Below are 19,392 nucleotides of genomic sequence, written 5' to 3' on the forward strand. Positions count from 1 at the left end.
GCAATCTATGATGCAAGGGTGTTTCAGCCATACAATGTACTGGGATAATCGAACTTTATTGGTTTAATGCCGTGCAACCATGCGACCAAGAAGGAATTTTACATGTACATAGACTTCCAAGTCACCTTTTCATTTGGCCAAAGCAAGATTAAAGTAAAGATTATTTGAAATTCTCACTTGCATGTTGTCATGTGACAAAAGGAGATCATGTGGTTAATTCAAAATGCAAGAAGAGATAATGCTTATTTGAAGAATTTGGTAAGTGCTAGGAATCAATCATGCTTCATTATATTCGGCCACACTTATCCCAAGAAGAATTTCATGCAATTTAAGATCATTGAGATTTTATCCATTCGATTAATCTAGTTTCAAAAAGAAGATAAAGTTTACATGCACCATTTGAAGAATTTCAAGCCTACATGGACACTAAGAAAATTAGCCAAAGAAGTTTTCATCCAAGGACTCTTTAGCTTATACAATAAAAGAGTTTGGATGGAAATAAAATTTCATCATCTTATAATCCTCCCTTAGTTGATTAGGATGAAAATGTGATTAAGATTGAAGCTAACATGATCGAAAGCCTAGATTACTTATCAAGAGCATTATTCAATGAAGGCAACTTGAACATAGAAATACCACATTCAGCAAAGCTCTTTAAAGATAAAGATTAGTTTAATCCATTAGCAATTGAGTAGGAATCAAACTATTGTAAATTTTTATCTTTATGGTCGAACCTCTTCCTATAAATAGGAAGGCCATTCACTTGATTTCATCATTCCTCATTCCTCATCCCTCACCTTTCAATCTTTTCTTCTCTTTAGTTATTAGTTCTTTTCTTTTAATTTTTAAGTTATTGGTTTAGGTGACAAATTTGCTAATAACAAAATTTTTTTTTCAAATTTTTTTCTTTAATTTAAGAAATGTTTATTTTCAAGATCTCTTTTTCTTTAAAGCATTAGTACTTCATTACTTTCGATTTCAATTCTTGTTTTCCTACTTCATTCATTTCGACAATCATTTTCTTTTCTTCTATTCTATTTTTGATTTCATGCAGCATTTACATTCATTCTTTTATGCTATACAAGTTTTGGCTAATGTTATATTTCTCCTACAAGTTTTAAGTTCAATCATTCCTACTTTTTTTAATCTAAGTTTTAGTTCATGCAATTCTTATTTTATGTCTCGTTATTTTCGACAATCACAAGTTTATTTGTTTTCAAGATTTCAATTCTTGTTCTTTTAGATATAGTTTTTGGCTATTATCTCTAGCTTACCAAGTCACAGTTGGTGGAGTTAAAATACAAGCCTACATTGTTTTCACTCATCTATTTTTATTTAGTTTTGCAATCTACCCTAATCTTTGAGCTATTTAGCTATAAGCTAATTCCTTAGAAGATGATACTTGAATACTTTCACTTTATCACTTGATTTGTGCACTTACAAATATTGTAGAAATAAGCAATCAAGTTTTTAGTGTCATTGCCAGAGATTATAGCAGTGTTTTTAATATCAATAAGGATTTTCTAAACTTTTCTAATCTAAATTTTTTTCTTTTATTTGCTATTATCTTTTTTTATTTGCATGTGTAGATTTAAAAGTGTGGATTTAGCTCCAGTGGATGAAAAAATTGAAATTACTTTTAGGAGAAAAAGGAAAAAGTAATCTGTACCACTTACATTAACACCAATGGCCAATGTAAATAATGAAGCTCAAAGAACCTTGAGAAATTATGTAATCCCCAATTTTGAAAGATTTCAACCATCATTTCAAAGACCAATCATTCAAGCAAACAACTTCAAAATCAAGCCTTTAATAATGGAAATGGTCCAAATTTTTGTGTAGTTTGGAGGGCTACCATGTGATGACCCTAACCTTCATCTCTCTAATTTTCTTGAATTAAGTGATATATTTATATATAATGGTATTTTTGGCGATGCTATTCGATTAGGACTTTTTCTTTTTTCTCTCAAAGACAAGGTGAAAGTTGGTTGACATCTTTACCATCTAGCTCCAGTACAACCTGGGATGACTTGGTGTAAAAATTATAGACAAAATTCTTTCATCAGTCAAGACAACCAAGTTAAGGAATGAAATCACCATATTCATGTAAGTAGATGGTGAAAACTTATATGACACATGGGAAAGATTTAAAGAGTTATTAAAGAAGTATCCACACCATGGTCTACCCCAATGGTTACAAATCTAGATATTTTACAATGATCTTACACCATATATGAGAACAACCTTAGATTCAATTGCTAAAAGGCAATCATCAACAAGACAGTTAAAGAGGCTAATGAGTTGATTAAGGAGATGGCTAATAACAACTATCAATAGGACATGGAAAGAAAGGTATGCAAACAGTTTGTCGGTCTAGTTAAAATTGATGCAATCACTTTATTAAATTTTTGTTAGTCACCCTTATAAAAAAATAAAAGCTTTAAGAGCTAAATCCCAATCCAACCATGTGAATGAAATCCAAAATCCCTTAGTTTCATGTGATATTTATGAAAGACCCCATTCAAGTGATAAATTCTAGTCTAAGATAAAGTCAATCTAGTTTGTTCAACAATCCAAACCCACCTACAACCTCTATGGTAGCACCTACAATCTGAGTTGCCATAACCTTCTCAACTTTTCTTGGAACCAACCTAATAACAAGCCACCACCCAAAACAATAACTTTTGTCATAGTCCACAAACTTTCAACCCATCCCAAGAAAGTAAACCAAGTTTTGAGGACATGTTGACCCAATTAATGCAACTTAACAATGCCAATATTCAAAGCCAAGCTACATTCATTAAACATCGTGAAACCTATATAGGTTAATTAGTCCAAGCTATAGCCAATTACCCTGTAGGTATACTGAATCCAATCGTATAAGACTAGACAAGAAAGTTTATAATGCAATCTACACATTTGGGGATGATGGGATGGATGACTCTAATAAGGATGATATCATGAATGAACCAATAGTGGTAAGCCTTTCTAGCTTTATATAACAACCTAAAGTAAACCTTGTTGGGAAAGAAGATATAGTGGATGATGAGGAACTACTAAGGTTCGAAAGAGAATTTTTATGAAACTTTGACCCTATGGCACTTGAAGCTCTTAAAAATACTCAACCTTACGAGGAAGACACTGAGGAAGAAAATTTTGAGATGGATTATGAGGAGGTTTCTGAGGAATACATTAAGGGCTCTGCTGAAAAAGGTCAAATGCCATTGCAAGTGGAAAGAGGACATGGGATTAGGACAATTTTGATCTCTTCGAAAATATGTTATTATCCTATAACAACGAGGTTGAATTTCAATTGCATAAATAACATTGTTGAATATAAGGCCTGTGTCATAGGTTTACAAGCTACTATAAATAAAAAGATTAGAGTATTGAAAGTATTTGGGAATTAAACTCTAATTATATATCAATTGAAAGAAAAATAAGAGATGAAAGATTCAAAACTTATCTTATATCATAAGTATATTTTAGAGTTGATCAAGCAATTTAAAGATATTCAATTTGAGCATTTGCCTTGCGAAGAGAATTTTATTGTTGATGCCTTGGCTACTATAGCAGCAATGATTCGAATTAATAATAATACTAATATTCAATCATCAAACTAGATGTTAAGGATGTGCTAGCTCATTACTCTAATATAAAGGAAGAAAAGGATGAGAAGTTGTGATATTATGATATCTTACAGTTCATTAAGAATCGATAATACCCTAACCAAGCAACTAAGAATGAGAAAAGAGTCATCTGGAGACTAACTATGCATTTTTTCCTAAATGGTGATGTCTTGTATAAAAAAAAAGTCGTGATCAAGTATTATTAAGGTGTGTAAATACAGTTGAGGCAAAAAAGATTATTGAGAAAATACATGATGGGATATATGAAACACATGCTAATGGACATATGATGGCCAGATAAATCATGAAATCTAGGCACTGTTGTTTGATAATGGAGAGCAATTGCATTGACTATGCTCGAAAATATCATAAGTGTCTAATATATACTAATAAGATTCTTGCTCCACCTATTGCTATACATGTTTTGGCACCATTTTGGCCATTTTCCATGTAGGGCATGTGTGTTATTGGTTTTATTATCCCAAAGGCTTCTAATAAGCATAGATTCATTTTCATGAAGATAGATTATTTCATGAAATAGGTGGAAGCAACTTCATTTGAAAGTGTGACATGATCTATGATCTGCAAGTTTATAAAGAGAGAGATTATTTATAGATAAAGACTTAAGAAAAGAATCATTTTAGATAATGCTAAAAATTAAAATAGTAAGATGATAAAGGAAATATGTACCCAATACAAGATTAAACATCATAATTTAGCGCCATATCGCTTGAAAATAAATTGAGCAATTAAGGCGACAAGCAAGAATATAAAAAAAATTCTTGAAAAGATGACCAAGACCTATAAGGATTGGCTTGAAAAGTTATCATATGTCCTCCATGCTTATCGGATATTAGTGTGTACCTCTATTGGGGTAAACCATTTTTCTTAGTTTATAGGATGAAAGCTTTATTATCGATGAAAGTGAAGATCCCATCCTTAAGAGTCTTAAAAGAAGTTGGATTGAAAAAGGTTGAATGAATTCATGAGTGTTATGAGCAATTGAATTTCATTGAAGAGAAGAGATTAATAACATTGTATCATGGTTAGCTATATCAGAGAAGAATGATGAGAACTTATGATAAAAAGGTCCTACCTAATTGTTTTCGATAAGGAGATTTGGTTTTGAAAAAAAATTCTTTCAAGCTAGTATGATAATAGAGAAAAGTGGACTTTGAATTAAGAAGGGCCATATGTTGTGAAAAAGCTTTCTCGGGTGGAGCATTAATATTAATATTAGTGAAGATGGATAGAGATGATTTACCCAATTCTATAAATTTTGATGCTGTGAAGAAATATTACGTTTAAGAAAAAAAAGAAAAAAGAGGAAAAAAAGAAAAAATGAATGAAAAAGAAAAAGAAAGACTCAAATCAAAAACCTAAAAGCATGATTTGAGTTAAAGGGGATTCATTTAAATTGAAAACTCGAAAAGACAACTTAGATGAGAAGGATATAATATCAAGTTTGAGAACTCACTAATATGAAGGCTAGCATGTTCCATAAGCTCTAAGTTGTTAGGTGCATCAAGTGATTGATTTTTTGAAAAGCTTTTCAAGATATGTTATAATGATTTTTTGATTGTTTATTTTTGGTGTTGTTACCCCATACCCATTTTTGTAACTGTTCTTCTTTGTTAATGGCCAAAGTTGTTATACCATTCTATTTAACTAAGAGATATTTCATTTCATTTCTCATGCCTCTCTTTTGACGACTATTTCCTATTTATTCCTAATCCATCCTTTGACTTTTCCCTTAAATACCTTGTAATGGAAGAAATGTGTGATTGCATTTTTACTTTTTGAAATTGAAATAATAATTGATAAATGAATAATAGCCTTGGAAAGGTTGAGAGTGATAAAGGCAAATATGAAGTGTTCAGTTCTTGGTAAAGACATTGCATTTGGAGAAGAAAGATTTCTTTAAAAGGAGAATATAGGAGTTAACATTGAATAAGAAAGATGATTGAGAATCAAATTGATTTGGTTTTAGTGCTTGAAGATTGAAGAGTTCAAAATCCAAAGGAAAGAGGCTTAAAAACTTGTGTACTATAATTGAAACAATGTTAATTGACATTTGCATAGCATGCATTGCATTTAAGAATGTCTAGTGCATGAATCTAGGAAATAGGGATATTGTAAGATTTCACATGGAGAAGATAAATATGAAAACTTTTCAATGAAAGAATTTCAAATTCTTATTTACGAAGAAACCTTTGAGATAAGATCCTGATCCTTGAAAGAGAATATTTTTAAAAAAATCAGTCATAGTTAAGAAAGAATTTTCAATTTTTTTTTTTAAAAATTGCGAAGCCTTTGTTCAAAAAAGCATTTTTCAATATTAGGAACGATTTGTAAGACCTTCGAGCATAATCTCTTAAAATGTTTTCAAACATGATCTATAAGACCTCTGGACATGATTGTTAAAAAGTCTTATTTATTTTTAAAAAGACATCAAACCTCCGTTTAAAGGAGTCTTATTTATTTTTCAAAAGTAATTGAGCTTCTATTTATAAGAGCCTTATTTATTTTTCAAAAGTTATTGAGCCTCTATTTAAAGGAACTTTACTTATTTTTCAAAAATTGTTGAGCTTTTTATTGAGATGAGCTTTTATAATTTTTTAAAGTGTTAAACATCTGTTTAAAAGAGTTTTTATGTTATTCAAAAAGTTTAAGTATTTGTTTTAAAAAAGTTAAAAAGAAATAAGTGTGTCGAGTTGATTATCTAGATATGTAGGTTATCTATGTCTTTGCACAATTTTTGTTTCACAGAAAGTACATAAAAAGAGGCAATTGTAGATACCCTAATTTGTCTAAGGTTGTAACTGTTTCTTTTTTTTATGTCTAAAAAAACCATAAAAAAAAAATTTAAGAAAGTTTAGGGGGTGGTCAAATTTGTTTAGGACTGTTTCTTTAAATCATATAGTTTTGATTAAAATTAAAGTTTGAAGTTTGAATTAAAGGGAAATCGAAACTTTTTTTAGTTTAAGGTTCTTATAATTTGAAACCCTATAAGTATGAACCCAAAAACAATAAAAAAGATACGAAAAAAAAAAACATGAATAGGTAGAAAAAATATACACAATAGAAAATAGAGAGAGTACAATTGCGAGATTTTTGTTTTTTTCATAAATGTTTTTGGCAAAAAAAATATTTTAGTTTTTAGAATTGGGAAGATTTGATTTTTTGTTGCTAAAGGGTTATAGAAGATTAAGAGAGAGATTAAGTGTTAGAATGAGTTTTTTGGAAATTTTTTGAAAAATTTTTAGATTATGGTGAAAATTTTTAGTGAAATTCATTTTTTTTTTTGCGGTATTTTCTAGTTTTCGATGAAGTTTCCGACAAAACTTGAACTTTTCAGTGAGGTTTTCAGATTTCGATGAGGAATTCTAGAACATGGTGGTTGGTAGTCATCGGTTTCTAAAGAGAGAAGGAGAGGAAAAAAGGAAAAAAGATAAAGGGCTGGTGAAGATTTGAAGGAAGAAAGGAAATTTGGGCTTATATAGTATCAGGAAACGATGCCATTTCTAGGAGTTTTATTTTGACAAGATTCATGCATTTTACTACCTGGAAGTTCGACCTAAGTGCTTGGCCTACCTTTAACCCACGTTCTAGTCCTTGGCTTGATTCAAGCTGAGCCAAAGAGTTTGTCATTTCAACTGTCTGTTACCCCGCAGCTGCATCTTAGCTCCAGGCAAACGGAGCTGCTTTTATTTTGTTTATTTTTTTTTGTTTTATTTATTTTGGTTTTATGTTATTATTTTTATTTTAAAAATATTATGCATGATTAAATTGTAGCAAAATTAGAGAAAATAATTAGAAAAATATAAAATCCAAATTTTAATAAAATTTTTAGAATAAATAAATAATTATCTAATGATGAATTTTTTTTTTTAGAAATTACAAATGGTTAATTTCTATAAAATTCCTAGCTGAGAAACTTTTCTAAATTTAACCCATATAGATGAAAATTTTAGATTAAAATTTCAATAACATTAATATTTATTTTTAATTTTTAAAAAAATATATAAAATAAAATATCAATAAAATTTGGAATTGAATTAATAATTATCCAAAGATGATATACTTATAAATTTCAAATGTTAAATTTTCTAAGAAATCTTTAGGTGAGGAATTTCTCTAAATTTATCCTAAATTGTGAAATAATTTAGATTAAATTCCAATAAAAATAATTGAATTCTTTTCCTAAATAAAATTAAGAATAAAACTAAAATTTAGGTGAAAATATTTGATAATTATCCAAAGATGAAATCTTAAGAAAAAATCACAAATAATTGAATTTTCATAAGATTTCTAGGTAAAAGGTTTTTTTTTTTTTTAAATTCAACCTACATGGTGGAAGAATTTAGATGAGACCTCGAATAATTATTGTCATATTATTTCTTTCTAAAGAAACAAATGACAAATAACTAGATTTCAATTTCTTAGAAAGATATTTCTAAATAGACAAAAATGGTGAAAATTTTAGAAATAGAAATAAAAAGTGTAAAAATAAATTCCGATGATGAAATTCTTAATGATTGTAAATGGATGATTATTTAAGATATTTCTAAGTGAGAAAAAGTTTCTAATTTAGGCTCAAATGGTGGAAGTATTTTTAAAAATTCTACCAGATTGATAGAGAAATCTTAAGAATTATTTTCAATATTAAATTTAAGACTATTAGAATCAAGACCTTAGGATAATTTAAAATAAAATGGTACTATCATTTGGATGGGTATGTAGGGGCGCTATAACCTTTTTTCATATGTAACTAAACTCCTGAACCCTATTCTAATTAGTATACTAGAACCTATTCTTTTACAGATCAGTAGTCAAGCTTAGGAGCTCCTTAAAAGGATAGATTTATTAGGTGGCCAATCACACCTTAATAAAATATTAGTGGCGACTCCTCTTATTGTGTCTAGTTATAAGTTTGTAAATTAATATGTTATGACAGTTGGAATGATAAGTTTACTTTGCTGGCAAAATGCTACTTAGAATGTTATTTAAGTTTTTATATAAAAATTTTTATCATATTACAATTGTATAAATTATTTTTATATTTGAGATCACTAAATATTTTATATGTCAATTGTTATGCTTTGATGCTATTCTATAAGATTTTATCTAAGGATGTATAAAAGGATATGTGTTCGAAATGACATAGAATATATAGAGGTAGATGAGTGTTTAACAAACAATGCATTACTCTAAATGATTAATAAAAATATCTTAATCATTCTTAAAAATTTAAAAAGATTTAAAAAAATCAATTGATTAAATAGTTAGAGGTTTAATTAGTGATCAATAGGGTAAGAGTTCAAATCTTATTACTTAAAAAAAATTTTCATTTTTTAAAGCCAAAAGTTTAATAAAAATTAGTGTGCTACCCACATGTCGTGTCAAGTATTTCAATTAAAGTTGGTTTAATTTCTAGAGATTATTCTATTTTTATTTAAGAAGATTAAGAGTTTTGTACATGTTATAAATTTTTTATTTTACCAAAAAAGATGCAAAGGACTTTTAAAAGAGTTAAAACTCTTATTACATGAGAAGAGTGAGGATTCTTAGCACATGCTATTATTCAATAAAAACTAAATTTAAAGTAAACAAAATAAGGAACTAAACTGTACTAACCATTAAATGATACAAAAAAGAAAATGTTAACAATAAATTATCTCAATCATAATAAATCATCTGAAATCCTTTTTTTATATCGTTGGTCAACTAAATCCAATACAAGTAATAAAAAAATCTAGAACATACAAAAGCAAGAGGAATATTAAACTTTAAATACCAGTATAAGCTAAAAAATTAATTAGTAGGAATCAAAAGAGAATTTATATTTGAATTTGAAATAAATATTCAGTCACTTTTTGGTAAGATGTAGAAAATTAATAACAAAAATAAATGATAAATCCAAATAAAAAAATGAGTTCAAAAACAAAAAAGAAAAAATTTTATTGAAATCAATTAGAGTTTAAACATTGCCATATTTCAGAGTTGAGGATATATATATATTGATATCGAAAGGATTAAAACTTGACAAATATTGTCCGCCTTTTAAATAATTGTTTAAACTTTACCTCAATTTTCATGTTTCAATCTTTTTAGTGGTTAATGCTAGATTGATTTGGGAGACAATTGATTTACGATCTAATCAATCCACCCATTCTCGCATTTTGCTTTCCTTTTCTCTTCTTTTTGGATTTTTTTTTCTCTTTTTCCAAAGCTATAAGAAAAAAAAATGAAGAAAGAAAGAAAATTAAAAGAAAAAAAATCCATAAAGAAAAATGAATGATGTAGACAACCCTAGGAAAAAGTAATAGAATTAATAACAATAAATCCCTTGCAGTCATAAAAAACTCAACTATTTTACATCATTGATGTCATTCATGTCTCCTTGCTAAAATCCTGAGAGCAATAAATTATCACATTTGAAACTAAAATGACTAAAATAACTAGGTCTCTCTTAATTAAATCATAAACTTTCAACCTAAATATTCCATATACATCGAGCCCTCAAACCCAAAAGTCTATCAAACAAAAATAAGGGTAACTATTACCTTTACGAGTTTTTGGGGGTTCTTTTAATAGGATAGCATAAATTGATTTAATTAATTTAAAAACTTGATTTAATTGTAATATTTATAGCTTTTTTATGGATACGATTTGACTCTTTCATTGAACTGAATAAGCCTTTGATTTTTTATTCAACCAATTGATTTGGCCTAACTTTTCAACAAAATTTGAAAATATTTTAACATTTATATGTTCTATTTATCTATCTATCTATATATTTATCAATCAATCAATCAATCAATTAATTAATCAATCTATTTATCTATCTGTCTATAACAATATATAAAAGTAGAGTTTGTGAAGATTTGAAATATTTGACAAATGACAGCTATGGTTGAAGGAAAAATTTTGAGAAAATCGAAGGTAAATTCAAAATCATAGCATTCAGATCGAATCAATTTTTTTCAATTTGATTTGGATATTAAATATTGAAACTTAGTTCAGATTGGCTTTCGATTAATAACTAACATTTATTTCAAAACACACATATGGAAAAAAAAAAACAAAAGTGATCAAACGATTAACAATAACAAAAAATTAGAAGAAAAAAATAAATCAATCTTCAAAACTCACAAAGATAAGAGAAAAATGAAAGGGCAACTAAGAGGTAAATCAACAAAAGGAAAAAAATTATAAAATTAAAAATCAATGGGTTAAAATCATGAATACACCAAAAAAGTAAGAGATTGGAATTGATAATAAAATAATATGAAAAAAAATCAAAGAAGGAAAGAAAGCAACAAACCAAAGGTTTTTTTTCATTGGGATCACAATCCATTTCATAAATTGAAATAAACAACGGCATTTTACCTCACATGGATTGTAAAGCTTTAACGTGTATTTTGTTTTTAAAAGAACTAAAATTTTCATATAGATGTTGACATGATATGCTGAGAGATTAACTTATCATTAACTTGTCCTTTATATTATTGTATTTATAAATGGTGAATTATTAGGCTAAAAGATCTTTCACTTACCCTTTATCAATAACAGAACTAGAATTTTTACATAGAGAAAGTCAAATCAAACACATGTACACATATACGTGCATATATACATATATATATTTAATAACACTAGAGATAAATTATTTTATAGAAAATTTTTTTTACACTTTACAAATATATTCAATTATACTAATCTTTTTATTTTAGAGTAAACAAATTTTAAATTTTTATGTAAACTTGAAAAATAAATAACATTCTTAAAATTTTAAAATGATTTAATAAGTTAAAAATTTATAGAATAAAAATTGAAAATAATTATATTTCCTTGAGAGGATCATTCATTTATTTTGAAAAATATATTTTAAAAAAATCAATTCATAGCAGTTTATAGACTCAAGTAACTTTAAAAATTTTTAGGGGCCATGGCCCCACATGCTCCTACATGGCGTCGTCACAACCTTTTATATATATTGTATTAATATCATCACAAATTTACCTTCTAAAATATTTTTATTAATAAGAATCAATTTCAATGATTAGAACGAGCCTTGGTTGAAGTAGTATTTTATAATAATGATTTTAAAAATTAAAAGAAAAAAATATATTTGAAGGTGATTTTTAAAAACTTTACATTCAAACTTTTTCAAAATAAAATACAATTTACTTAATTTTCTTTTTTGTTTCTTTTTCTTGTGCAATATGTATTTTTTTTTTGTCCTTTTAAATGTTAAAGATGCCTTTACATTTCATAAATATTGTTTTAATTTTTATTGTTTTAGTCAAAATTTTAAAATAAGACTTTAACTACTTTAAATATTTGATTAAAATAAATTTTAATAAGCATGTATCTAAAAACTAATTTATTCAAAGTTTTGAAACAATATTTTTTAAATTTTAATTAATAATAATTTTATAAATAATAAAGATCAAACTTAAAACGTTCTATTAAAAAATCAAATACTAATTATGAGACTTATAAAAGCTCATAAAATAAATATATTAAAATATTAAAAATATCTATTCTGGTGGATACTTATAAAGAATATTTTATAAATAATGTATTTTTTTGAAAGAAATTTATTAAATAATCGTAATTTGAAATATGATACAGTAACACGATATGAAAATTATACAAATAAAGGATATGGAGATAACATGACTTATAATTTAAAAAAAATCATAAATAAGATTAATAAAATCAAAAAATTATATTTTATATTTTCGTATTAATACGAATTGTGATACTTGATTTTTGTATAAACATGACATTAATGCAATATTTTACTCAATAAGATGATACAAATTATCATGACTAAATAATGCACTAAATGTTGGCTATGAGGAATCCATCCAAGGTTATAAGGGTGATAACGGTCTGATTTGATTTGATTTGATTATTTTAATTAATATATAGTATTATAAATTTTTAAAATTTGATCCAAATTTAGATTGAATTCTTTTTTTTTTTTAGAATTGATCTGAAACAAATTGTACTAGTTTAGTTTAGTTTATTTGATTTTAAAAATTATTTTAAAATTTTTTGATATTATTTTAATATGATTTGTATTTAAATAGATTTGATTATAAAATAATTATTTTTATTTTATAAAAATTTAAAAAATATATAAACTATTAAAAATATATAATCCGATTCGATTCAATTTGATTTGATTCGATTATTTTTTATTTTTTATTTTTTAATTCAAAATTTTCATCTAAATTGATTATATATATTTAATATATGAATTTAATCCAAACCAAATTAAAAAATGGAAACCAAACCAAACATAGGCCGATTTTCTTGATTTTTTTTATCTCACGGACCATCATGAATAATGTTTATAAGAGGATGATGATCAGGAGCGTAGGCCAAGACTCCTTTGGGGAGGTAAAAGCGCCAAATCCTAACAGAGCAATATCGTGATATGATTAGATCGAATAAACCCTTCTCTATGGCTTCATGAAAGTTCATATTCTCCAACCCATTGACCAATAGCAATACATTTTGAGAAAAACAATACTATTTTAAGAAATGATTTTCTTGTGGATAAAATAAAATTTGATGTAACAAACGTTGAATACAACAGTAACTCAAAGTTCATAGGTGCTACATGGTTATTTCATAAAAAAAATAAAAGGAAAAATTCTCAGCCTAATATTGTGATTTAGCAATAACAATGGAGTATTAAATCTGAAATTTAATTTAGTTGGTTTATACAATTATTCTTATAAAGTGATATAAAATAAAGTTAAAAGTTAAATACTAATAACTGTAATTTTTTCTCTTAAGTTGCAAACTTTTGTGTATAAAAAAAAACAATGGAGTATTGCATTAAACTGAGAAAATAACTAGACTAGATATTTCATTGTGGAACTCTTTCGACAACTTACCTAAAAAATAAGATATTGAGATTTGGTATTCAGTGTATACTTGATTAATGGCCTTTAGATTGAGCATTTATCTCTAGTGCTTCCTTGAGCTTTCTTCCCAGTGCAAAAGCAAAATTAAGAGACACACCATTCCCAATTTGCCTATGCTTGTGTTGGATGTTACCAGCAAATTTATAACTATCAGGAACCCCTGTACGTGCAAGGCAAAAAAATGTTTAGTCACCACTCACCTGAAGATGGCAATACAAGAAGACTTTTTGAAACAAATATATATACAAGTGCAAATTGCAAAATATACTAAATTTTTACGTTAATTGTTTTGAAAAAATCAATCAGTTGCACCACAAAAGTTGCAATTAATTCTCCATCTATCTTAGGTAGCAAATAATGAATTTCAAACCCCAAAAGGTTGTAAAAACTAGATTATCAATTTGAAGTTGTCTATCATATTAGATATTCAATATCAAATAGTAAGTAGTTTAGAGAACATGCATCACAGGTGCCCAAGTTGATTATCCAAAAATTTAAAAGCAATAATTTATGAAATAATTCAAAAACCTTAATGCTTACATGTGTGCATGCATGTACAAACATAAGAGTTAACAAAAAAAGAAGCAAAGTGAATGACTGTTCTGTATTATTACACTATGAGAAATGGTCTCAAAAGAATTAATTAATTAAGATAATGACGCTAATTAATTGAGGATAACTAATATTAGTAGCTTTTACTAAGTAAGATAAGTGAGTTTCCCTTAATTCTTGTATTATATAGATCTTGCTAATTGTTTTATAATATGGTATAAAACTAGATCATACAAGCATAAAAGTTGAGCTTCCCTAAATTGTTGTATCGTTTAGATCTTTCTAATTGCTTTCTAATATGGTACAACACTAGATCAGGACAAGCATAAAAGTCTAACGTAAAACAAGCGAGGATTAAAAAAAAAGGACATGCAGGAAGTAGAAACAACATGCTATGAAAATGTACTCCCATTCTTCCTTGGCATGGTTTATCTATGAAGAAATCTTATGAGACATACATATGAAATTCAATTCCAATACAAATTTAACCCTCAACTTTATAAAAAAAAAAGAAGAAAATCTTACATTGATTGATTATTGATACTAGAAAAATATTTTAGTTGCAATAAAATTTGTGAGATTATATATATATGGTGTTACCCTGCATAAGACCTTCAATAAACTTGCTCTGCAATAAAGATACTAAAATCCCTTGTACCAATATGGTTTTATGTTTAAGCACAAAGTAATAGAATGCAATTGATAAAAATATCTTTTCCAATGCATACCTTCTAATGACCAGTGCTAATCTTTTTGAAGAATCTTCATGAGACATGGGAAGAAGATAAGCTTGAAATAACAATGTATTCTTACAACGAACCATCAAACATAACCCAACTAGGCCTAAATATTCCAAACTAGTTGGGGTGGCAAAAATACTGGGGATAAAAAAGAAAGGAAAACAATATGTCGAAGAGAGATATTAAAATTAAGAATTGTATATATATATGTATATATAAATGAATTACATCATTTTAAACAAAAGACTAAAGCATACCCAGATATGAACACATGAACTATTACATAGTATATAGAAAAATTGAAAGCACGAATGATTAGCCAAAAAGTTATATTTTATGAGAGATATGAGATTAAACATAAAACCTATTATTGCAAATTATTAGTAACTTAATTTGATGCCCTAACAAGCAACATATCTTCATTCTTTTAAAATAGCATGGTTGATTAAAGCAATAATAAAATAAACCAATGAAGAAAAAAATGCAAATTTGTAATAATATGTGCAATAATTGAAGCATGAAAAGCAAATTGATTATACCTCTAAATTCAAATTAATAGTGTTTGAAGACAAAATGAGAATCTATGAAATCAGTCTCTCTTTTCTCTATTTATAAATGCATATTAGAGAAAAGAGAGATTGAAAATAGAGGAAGTAATACTTAAAAAAGGCAACCAAATCAATAAAAGAAAGAAACAACAAATGCTGACCTCATTGATTCTTTGTTGGTTTTTGAATTTCTAGCATTCAATACCCATTGTTTTTTCAGATTTTCTCTGCGCTTCAAATCTTTGTTTTTTAGGAAATGCTTTAAATTTGCTGTTCTGGCACGTCCTTACCCTTGCCCTTGTCGAAGCCATTGCTGTTTGTCTCCTAGATTCTTTGAATTTCGTTGGATTGCCTCACTTTTAAATGTACAAATGGTGAAAAATTTGCTAGATTACCCTATTCCTCCACCACAATTAAATATAAACCTCTCATTTTCCTAATTATTACACATTTGGATTTTTTTTTTAATTTTTTCGTATCTTTGCGACTTCAATCTATTTGTCAACTTCAATTTGTATGTAATTTTGATTTGATATATGAGCTAATGCATCCAACTTGGTCAAGTTTAATGCATAAATTAATGTTTAGTCATAAACATTGGGAATTTATGAGTATTATTATAAATCAAAGATTTTAATGACTAATTATTAATAAACATCTCTTATTTGATATACGTTAATAATATGTAATGATATATGTTGCATATGAATATGTCTTATTAGTATATTTTTAAATTATAATTTGGAAACATATATATATTATAATGCACAAACATTTAGGTTACATGCCTTTCTTATATAAACTTTCTAAGCACATCTAGGTGACAGTCTTTTCCTTTGATAACATGTAGCCATTTCTTGAGCAAGAAAAATATTCTCCACCAAAATTTTTCTTTAATGAAGGCACTTTAATAAAGACTAATGATGGAAGGAAGGTACAATTCAAGGTTATTTGCTAAGATTCTAATAATACACTTGTATAGAGTATTACAACATGGGATATCAAATGGATAGGAGTTTAGACTCTTTAAAAGCATGTGGAATGGTGACTTGCAAAATTTCCTTGAGCATATCAATTGTATTAATCTTAATTTAAGAATATGTTTTACCAAGAAGATTTTGATAGTAGTTGAAAGCCTTATTCGTCATTTGTTCAAAAGAGTCTAGCCTATTTCCATCAGTATCATAAAGAATTCTAATAAAATTGTGAGATTGCTTGGCTAGAACCACTTTGTTAAAAAAACTTGTATTTCGATCACTGACATTTTATATTATGTTGTAAGGAATAGATGAAGGAAAATGAAAAATAAAACATAATAGGATATTAGAATTTATCATCTTATAAATGTATGTCCTCTTCATCTAGTCTACATTATGATGGTTCAACTTCAAACTCATTTGACTATTTAGGGTGGTTAACACCAAAAGGATAAAGATTAGTAATATCAACCATAATGCATGCCTAGAATGTGTATATACATAAAAAGATTGAGGTGAGCAAGACGTAAACATGATGCATGAATTAATAAGATGGCTAAGTGAGAGAAGAAAGTATTAGCTCAAAAGTAATATAATAAGACGAATTAGGTTGATTTAAATTTTTCTCAAATTAAATTTTAATAAATATATATGGAAAATAACAATGTAAGAAATATATTAAAATTATGAAATTGTGAAATTATGATAAAATTGTGAGATTGCTTGGCACATGAAATTGTGATAATTGGAACTTTGGTGCTTCTACTTGGGTTCTCATGTGTCGCCCATGCGTTGCACTACTCCAAGGGCCTGGTGTACCCTTCTAATTGTAGTGAAATGGTTTTAGGGTTCAATCAACTAGATAGCTTTGCAAGTCTTACCAACCATTGCCAAAGGTTCAAAATTCTAGGTTCTACTATTTGACAGGGCCATGAAACAATTATAAACACAAAGTGTACGATCCCCAGATGTGAAAGGATATCTATCCTTTGTAAGTGGCATTCTGTTTTCAAATTGTTGTAATACAATGGTATTTTGTGTTGTTGATTTTGATTGAACATGAAAAACATGATAAGAAGAACTTCAGCATTCAAATTCTTTTATTTTCTTCACCAAACAATATTTTAAAAACATTAATGTTTTAAACATGATCATCTATAATTTTAAAAATGTTTTAAATATTTGCTACATAATGTTTTAAATCATTGGATTTGCTAGCAAAAATGCCAAAAATTACTTGTTAAAATTCCAAACTAAAATGGAAAAGGAAATGAAAGATCCATTATCAGAAGTATCACGAGTCTAAGAGGCAATTTCTTTCAAAGAAGTGAAGAAACCGTTTGTCTAAGAAGAAGTACTAGGAAAAAATCTTACTTTTAACATTGACAACCAGTTAAAACACTAAAAGCCCATATGCCACAAAGGCTACTCTCTCCGGAAATCTGATATTTAAAATAGTTAGGTGATATGTTCAGATGTCTGAAAGTTAACCATAAACCTATTTGTGTAAGCAAAGTTGATTTAGTGTTCATCTAGTTGAGTAAGATCACATTACTGTGTTTGGGCCTGGTTCTAATTTCTTTATCTCCTCAAAATTCTGCTTAAGTTTACAACATAAAGCTTTCAATGGCAATTACTAGGGCATTGGCATCCATTACTAAGGAGATGACACTTATCAATTATGATATCTTAGATTAGATTGCATATTGCTCAATGTATATGTAATAATTTTAGTTTCTTTTTTTCAGTTAGGAACAAAACACTAACTTTGTATTTCTGAATTACATAATTATTGAGCTTATAGAGTTATTTATTTACTATAATTAATGCACTGGGAAAGGCAATTGAATTGTAGCATGAATTTTACTAAGTTCTTTTGGAATATCAATTTATTAACATAAATTCGATCAAATATTTTGGCGCATAACTTGTCCTATATATATGATTGGTTGTATAGTTTTTCATGAATCTGAGATACGAGTAAGATTATTACTGTAAATTGCTTTTACCTTGCAGATAAATTGGAACAACATCTGTACTCTTTTTTTTTCTTTGCTAACCCACATCGATGAGGATGATGACCGTGCTCTTCCAAACTACTTCCAAACCCCCTATTAGGCCTTGGTTTAGACCTAGCCTTTGAGAATATCTGGAAGGGCTCCATTTAGGCTAATGCCCTACGATTCCTAGTTTTGAAAGGTTTCATATCTATCCACTGCAAGTTTTGATCTCTCTTTTAGGCCTAGTTTGCGTTATTGGACTTCATTTTTCTTTCACATCAATATTTTGTATAGGATGTGTTCGTCTTACTTTTCTAAATGCAAGATTTTGTTAATTTCATTTTTGATGGGAGGAAAAATAATTCTTTGAATATGAATACATGCATGTAACTATCATTTTGTTGATTATCTATAATTCTATTCTATATAAACTATGATAATTCATTGTCTTTAGAATATGTTGTGATAATTCAATGTCTTGATTAAAAAAAAGGTCAAATTTTTATCAACATCATAATTTTCTTTCAAAATTTAGCAAAAGATTAGTTGAACAAGTGCATTTGAGTATAATTCAGCTTGCAAAATTGCTATTGAAAATGATAACTCTTAACCATTTTAATTAATCTCAAGTTGACTCTTGAGATTAGTAAGGAAAAGCCTTTATAAAATTGTGATTCATCTTTTCACTTGATTTTTGGTTATATAATGGAAGAAGTCTCTTCAATCAATCTAATATAAATCTCATCTCTTTTATTTTAAGAAGTGAATTGAAGACTTTCAAATTAAAATCTCAACTTCTAAATATCGAAAGATCCATTTAATTTGAAGACGATGGAATTGCCATTTTACATTATTGTTTGATCAAGACTTTTCAAAATGTCTTGATTTTTTTTTTTTTTGAGAAAACTTGGACTTATAGACAATAATGTACAATATCACTTGAATCCCACATTCCTATCATATCATAAACGAAATATAAGCAAGTTGTATAAGAAA

General features: G+C 27.4%; 1 non-coding gene across 1 annotated transcript; it reads right to left on the bottom strand.

The window, feature by feature from the left end:
- Positions 1-2,077: 2,077 nt before the first annotated feature.
- Positions 2,078-2,184, bottom strand: LOC149511372 (small nucleolar RNA R71). Its single transcript, XR_016334452.1, has one exon. It is a non-coding gene; the product is annotated as a small nucleolar RNA R71 (small nucleolar RNA).
- Positions 2,185-19,392: the final 17,208 nt, after the last annotated feature.

The sequence above is a fragment of the Durio zibethinus genome, chromosome 26 (assembly GCF_047325235.1).
Source record: "Durio zibethinus cultivar Kanyao isolate XHJ-2024 chromosome 26, ASM4732523v1, whole genome shotgun sequence".
NCBI lineage: Eukaryota > Viridiplantae > Streptophyta > Magnoliopsida > Malvales > Malvaceae > Durio > Durio zibethinus.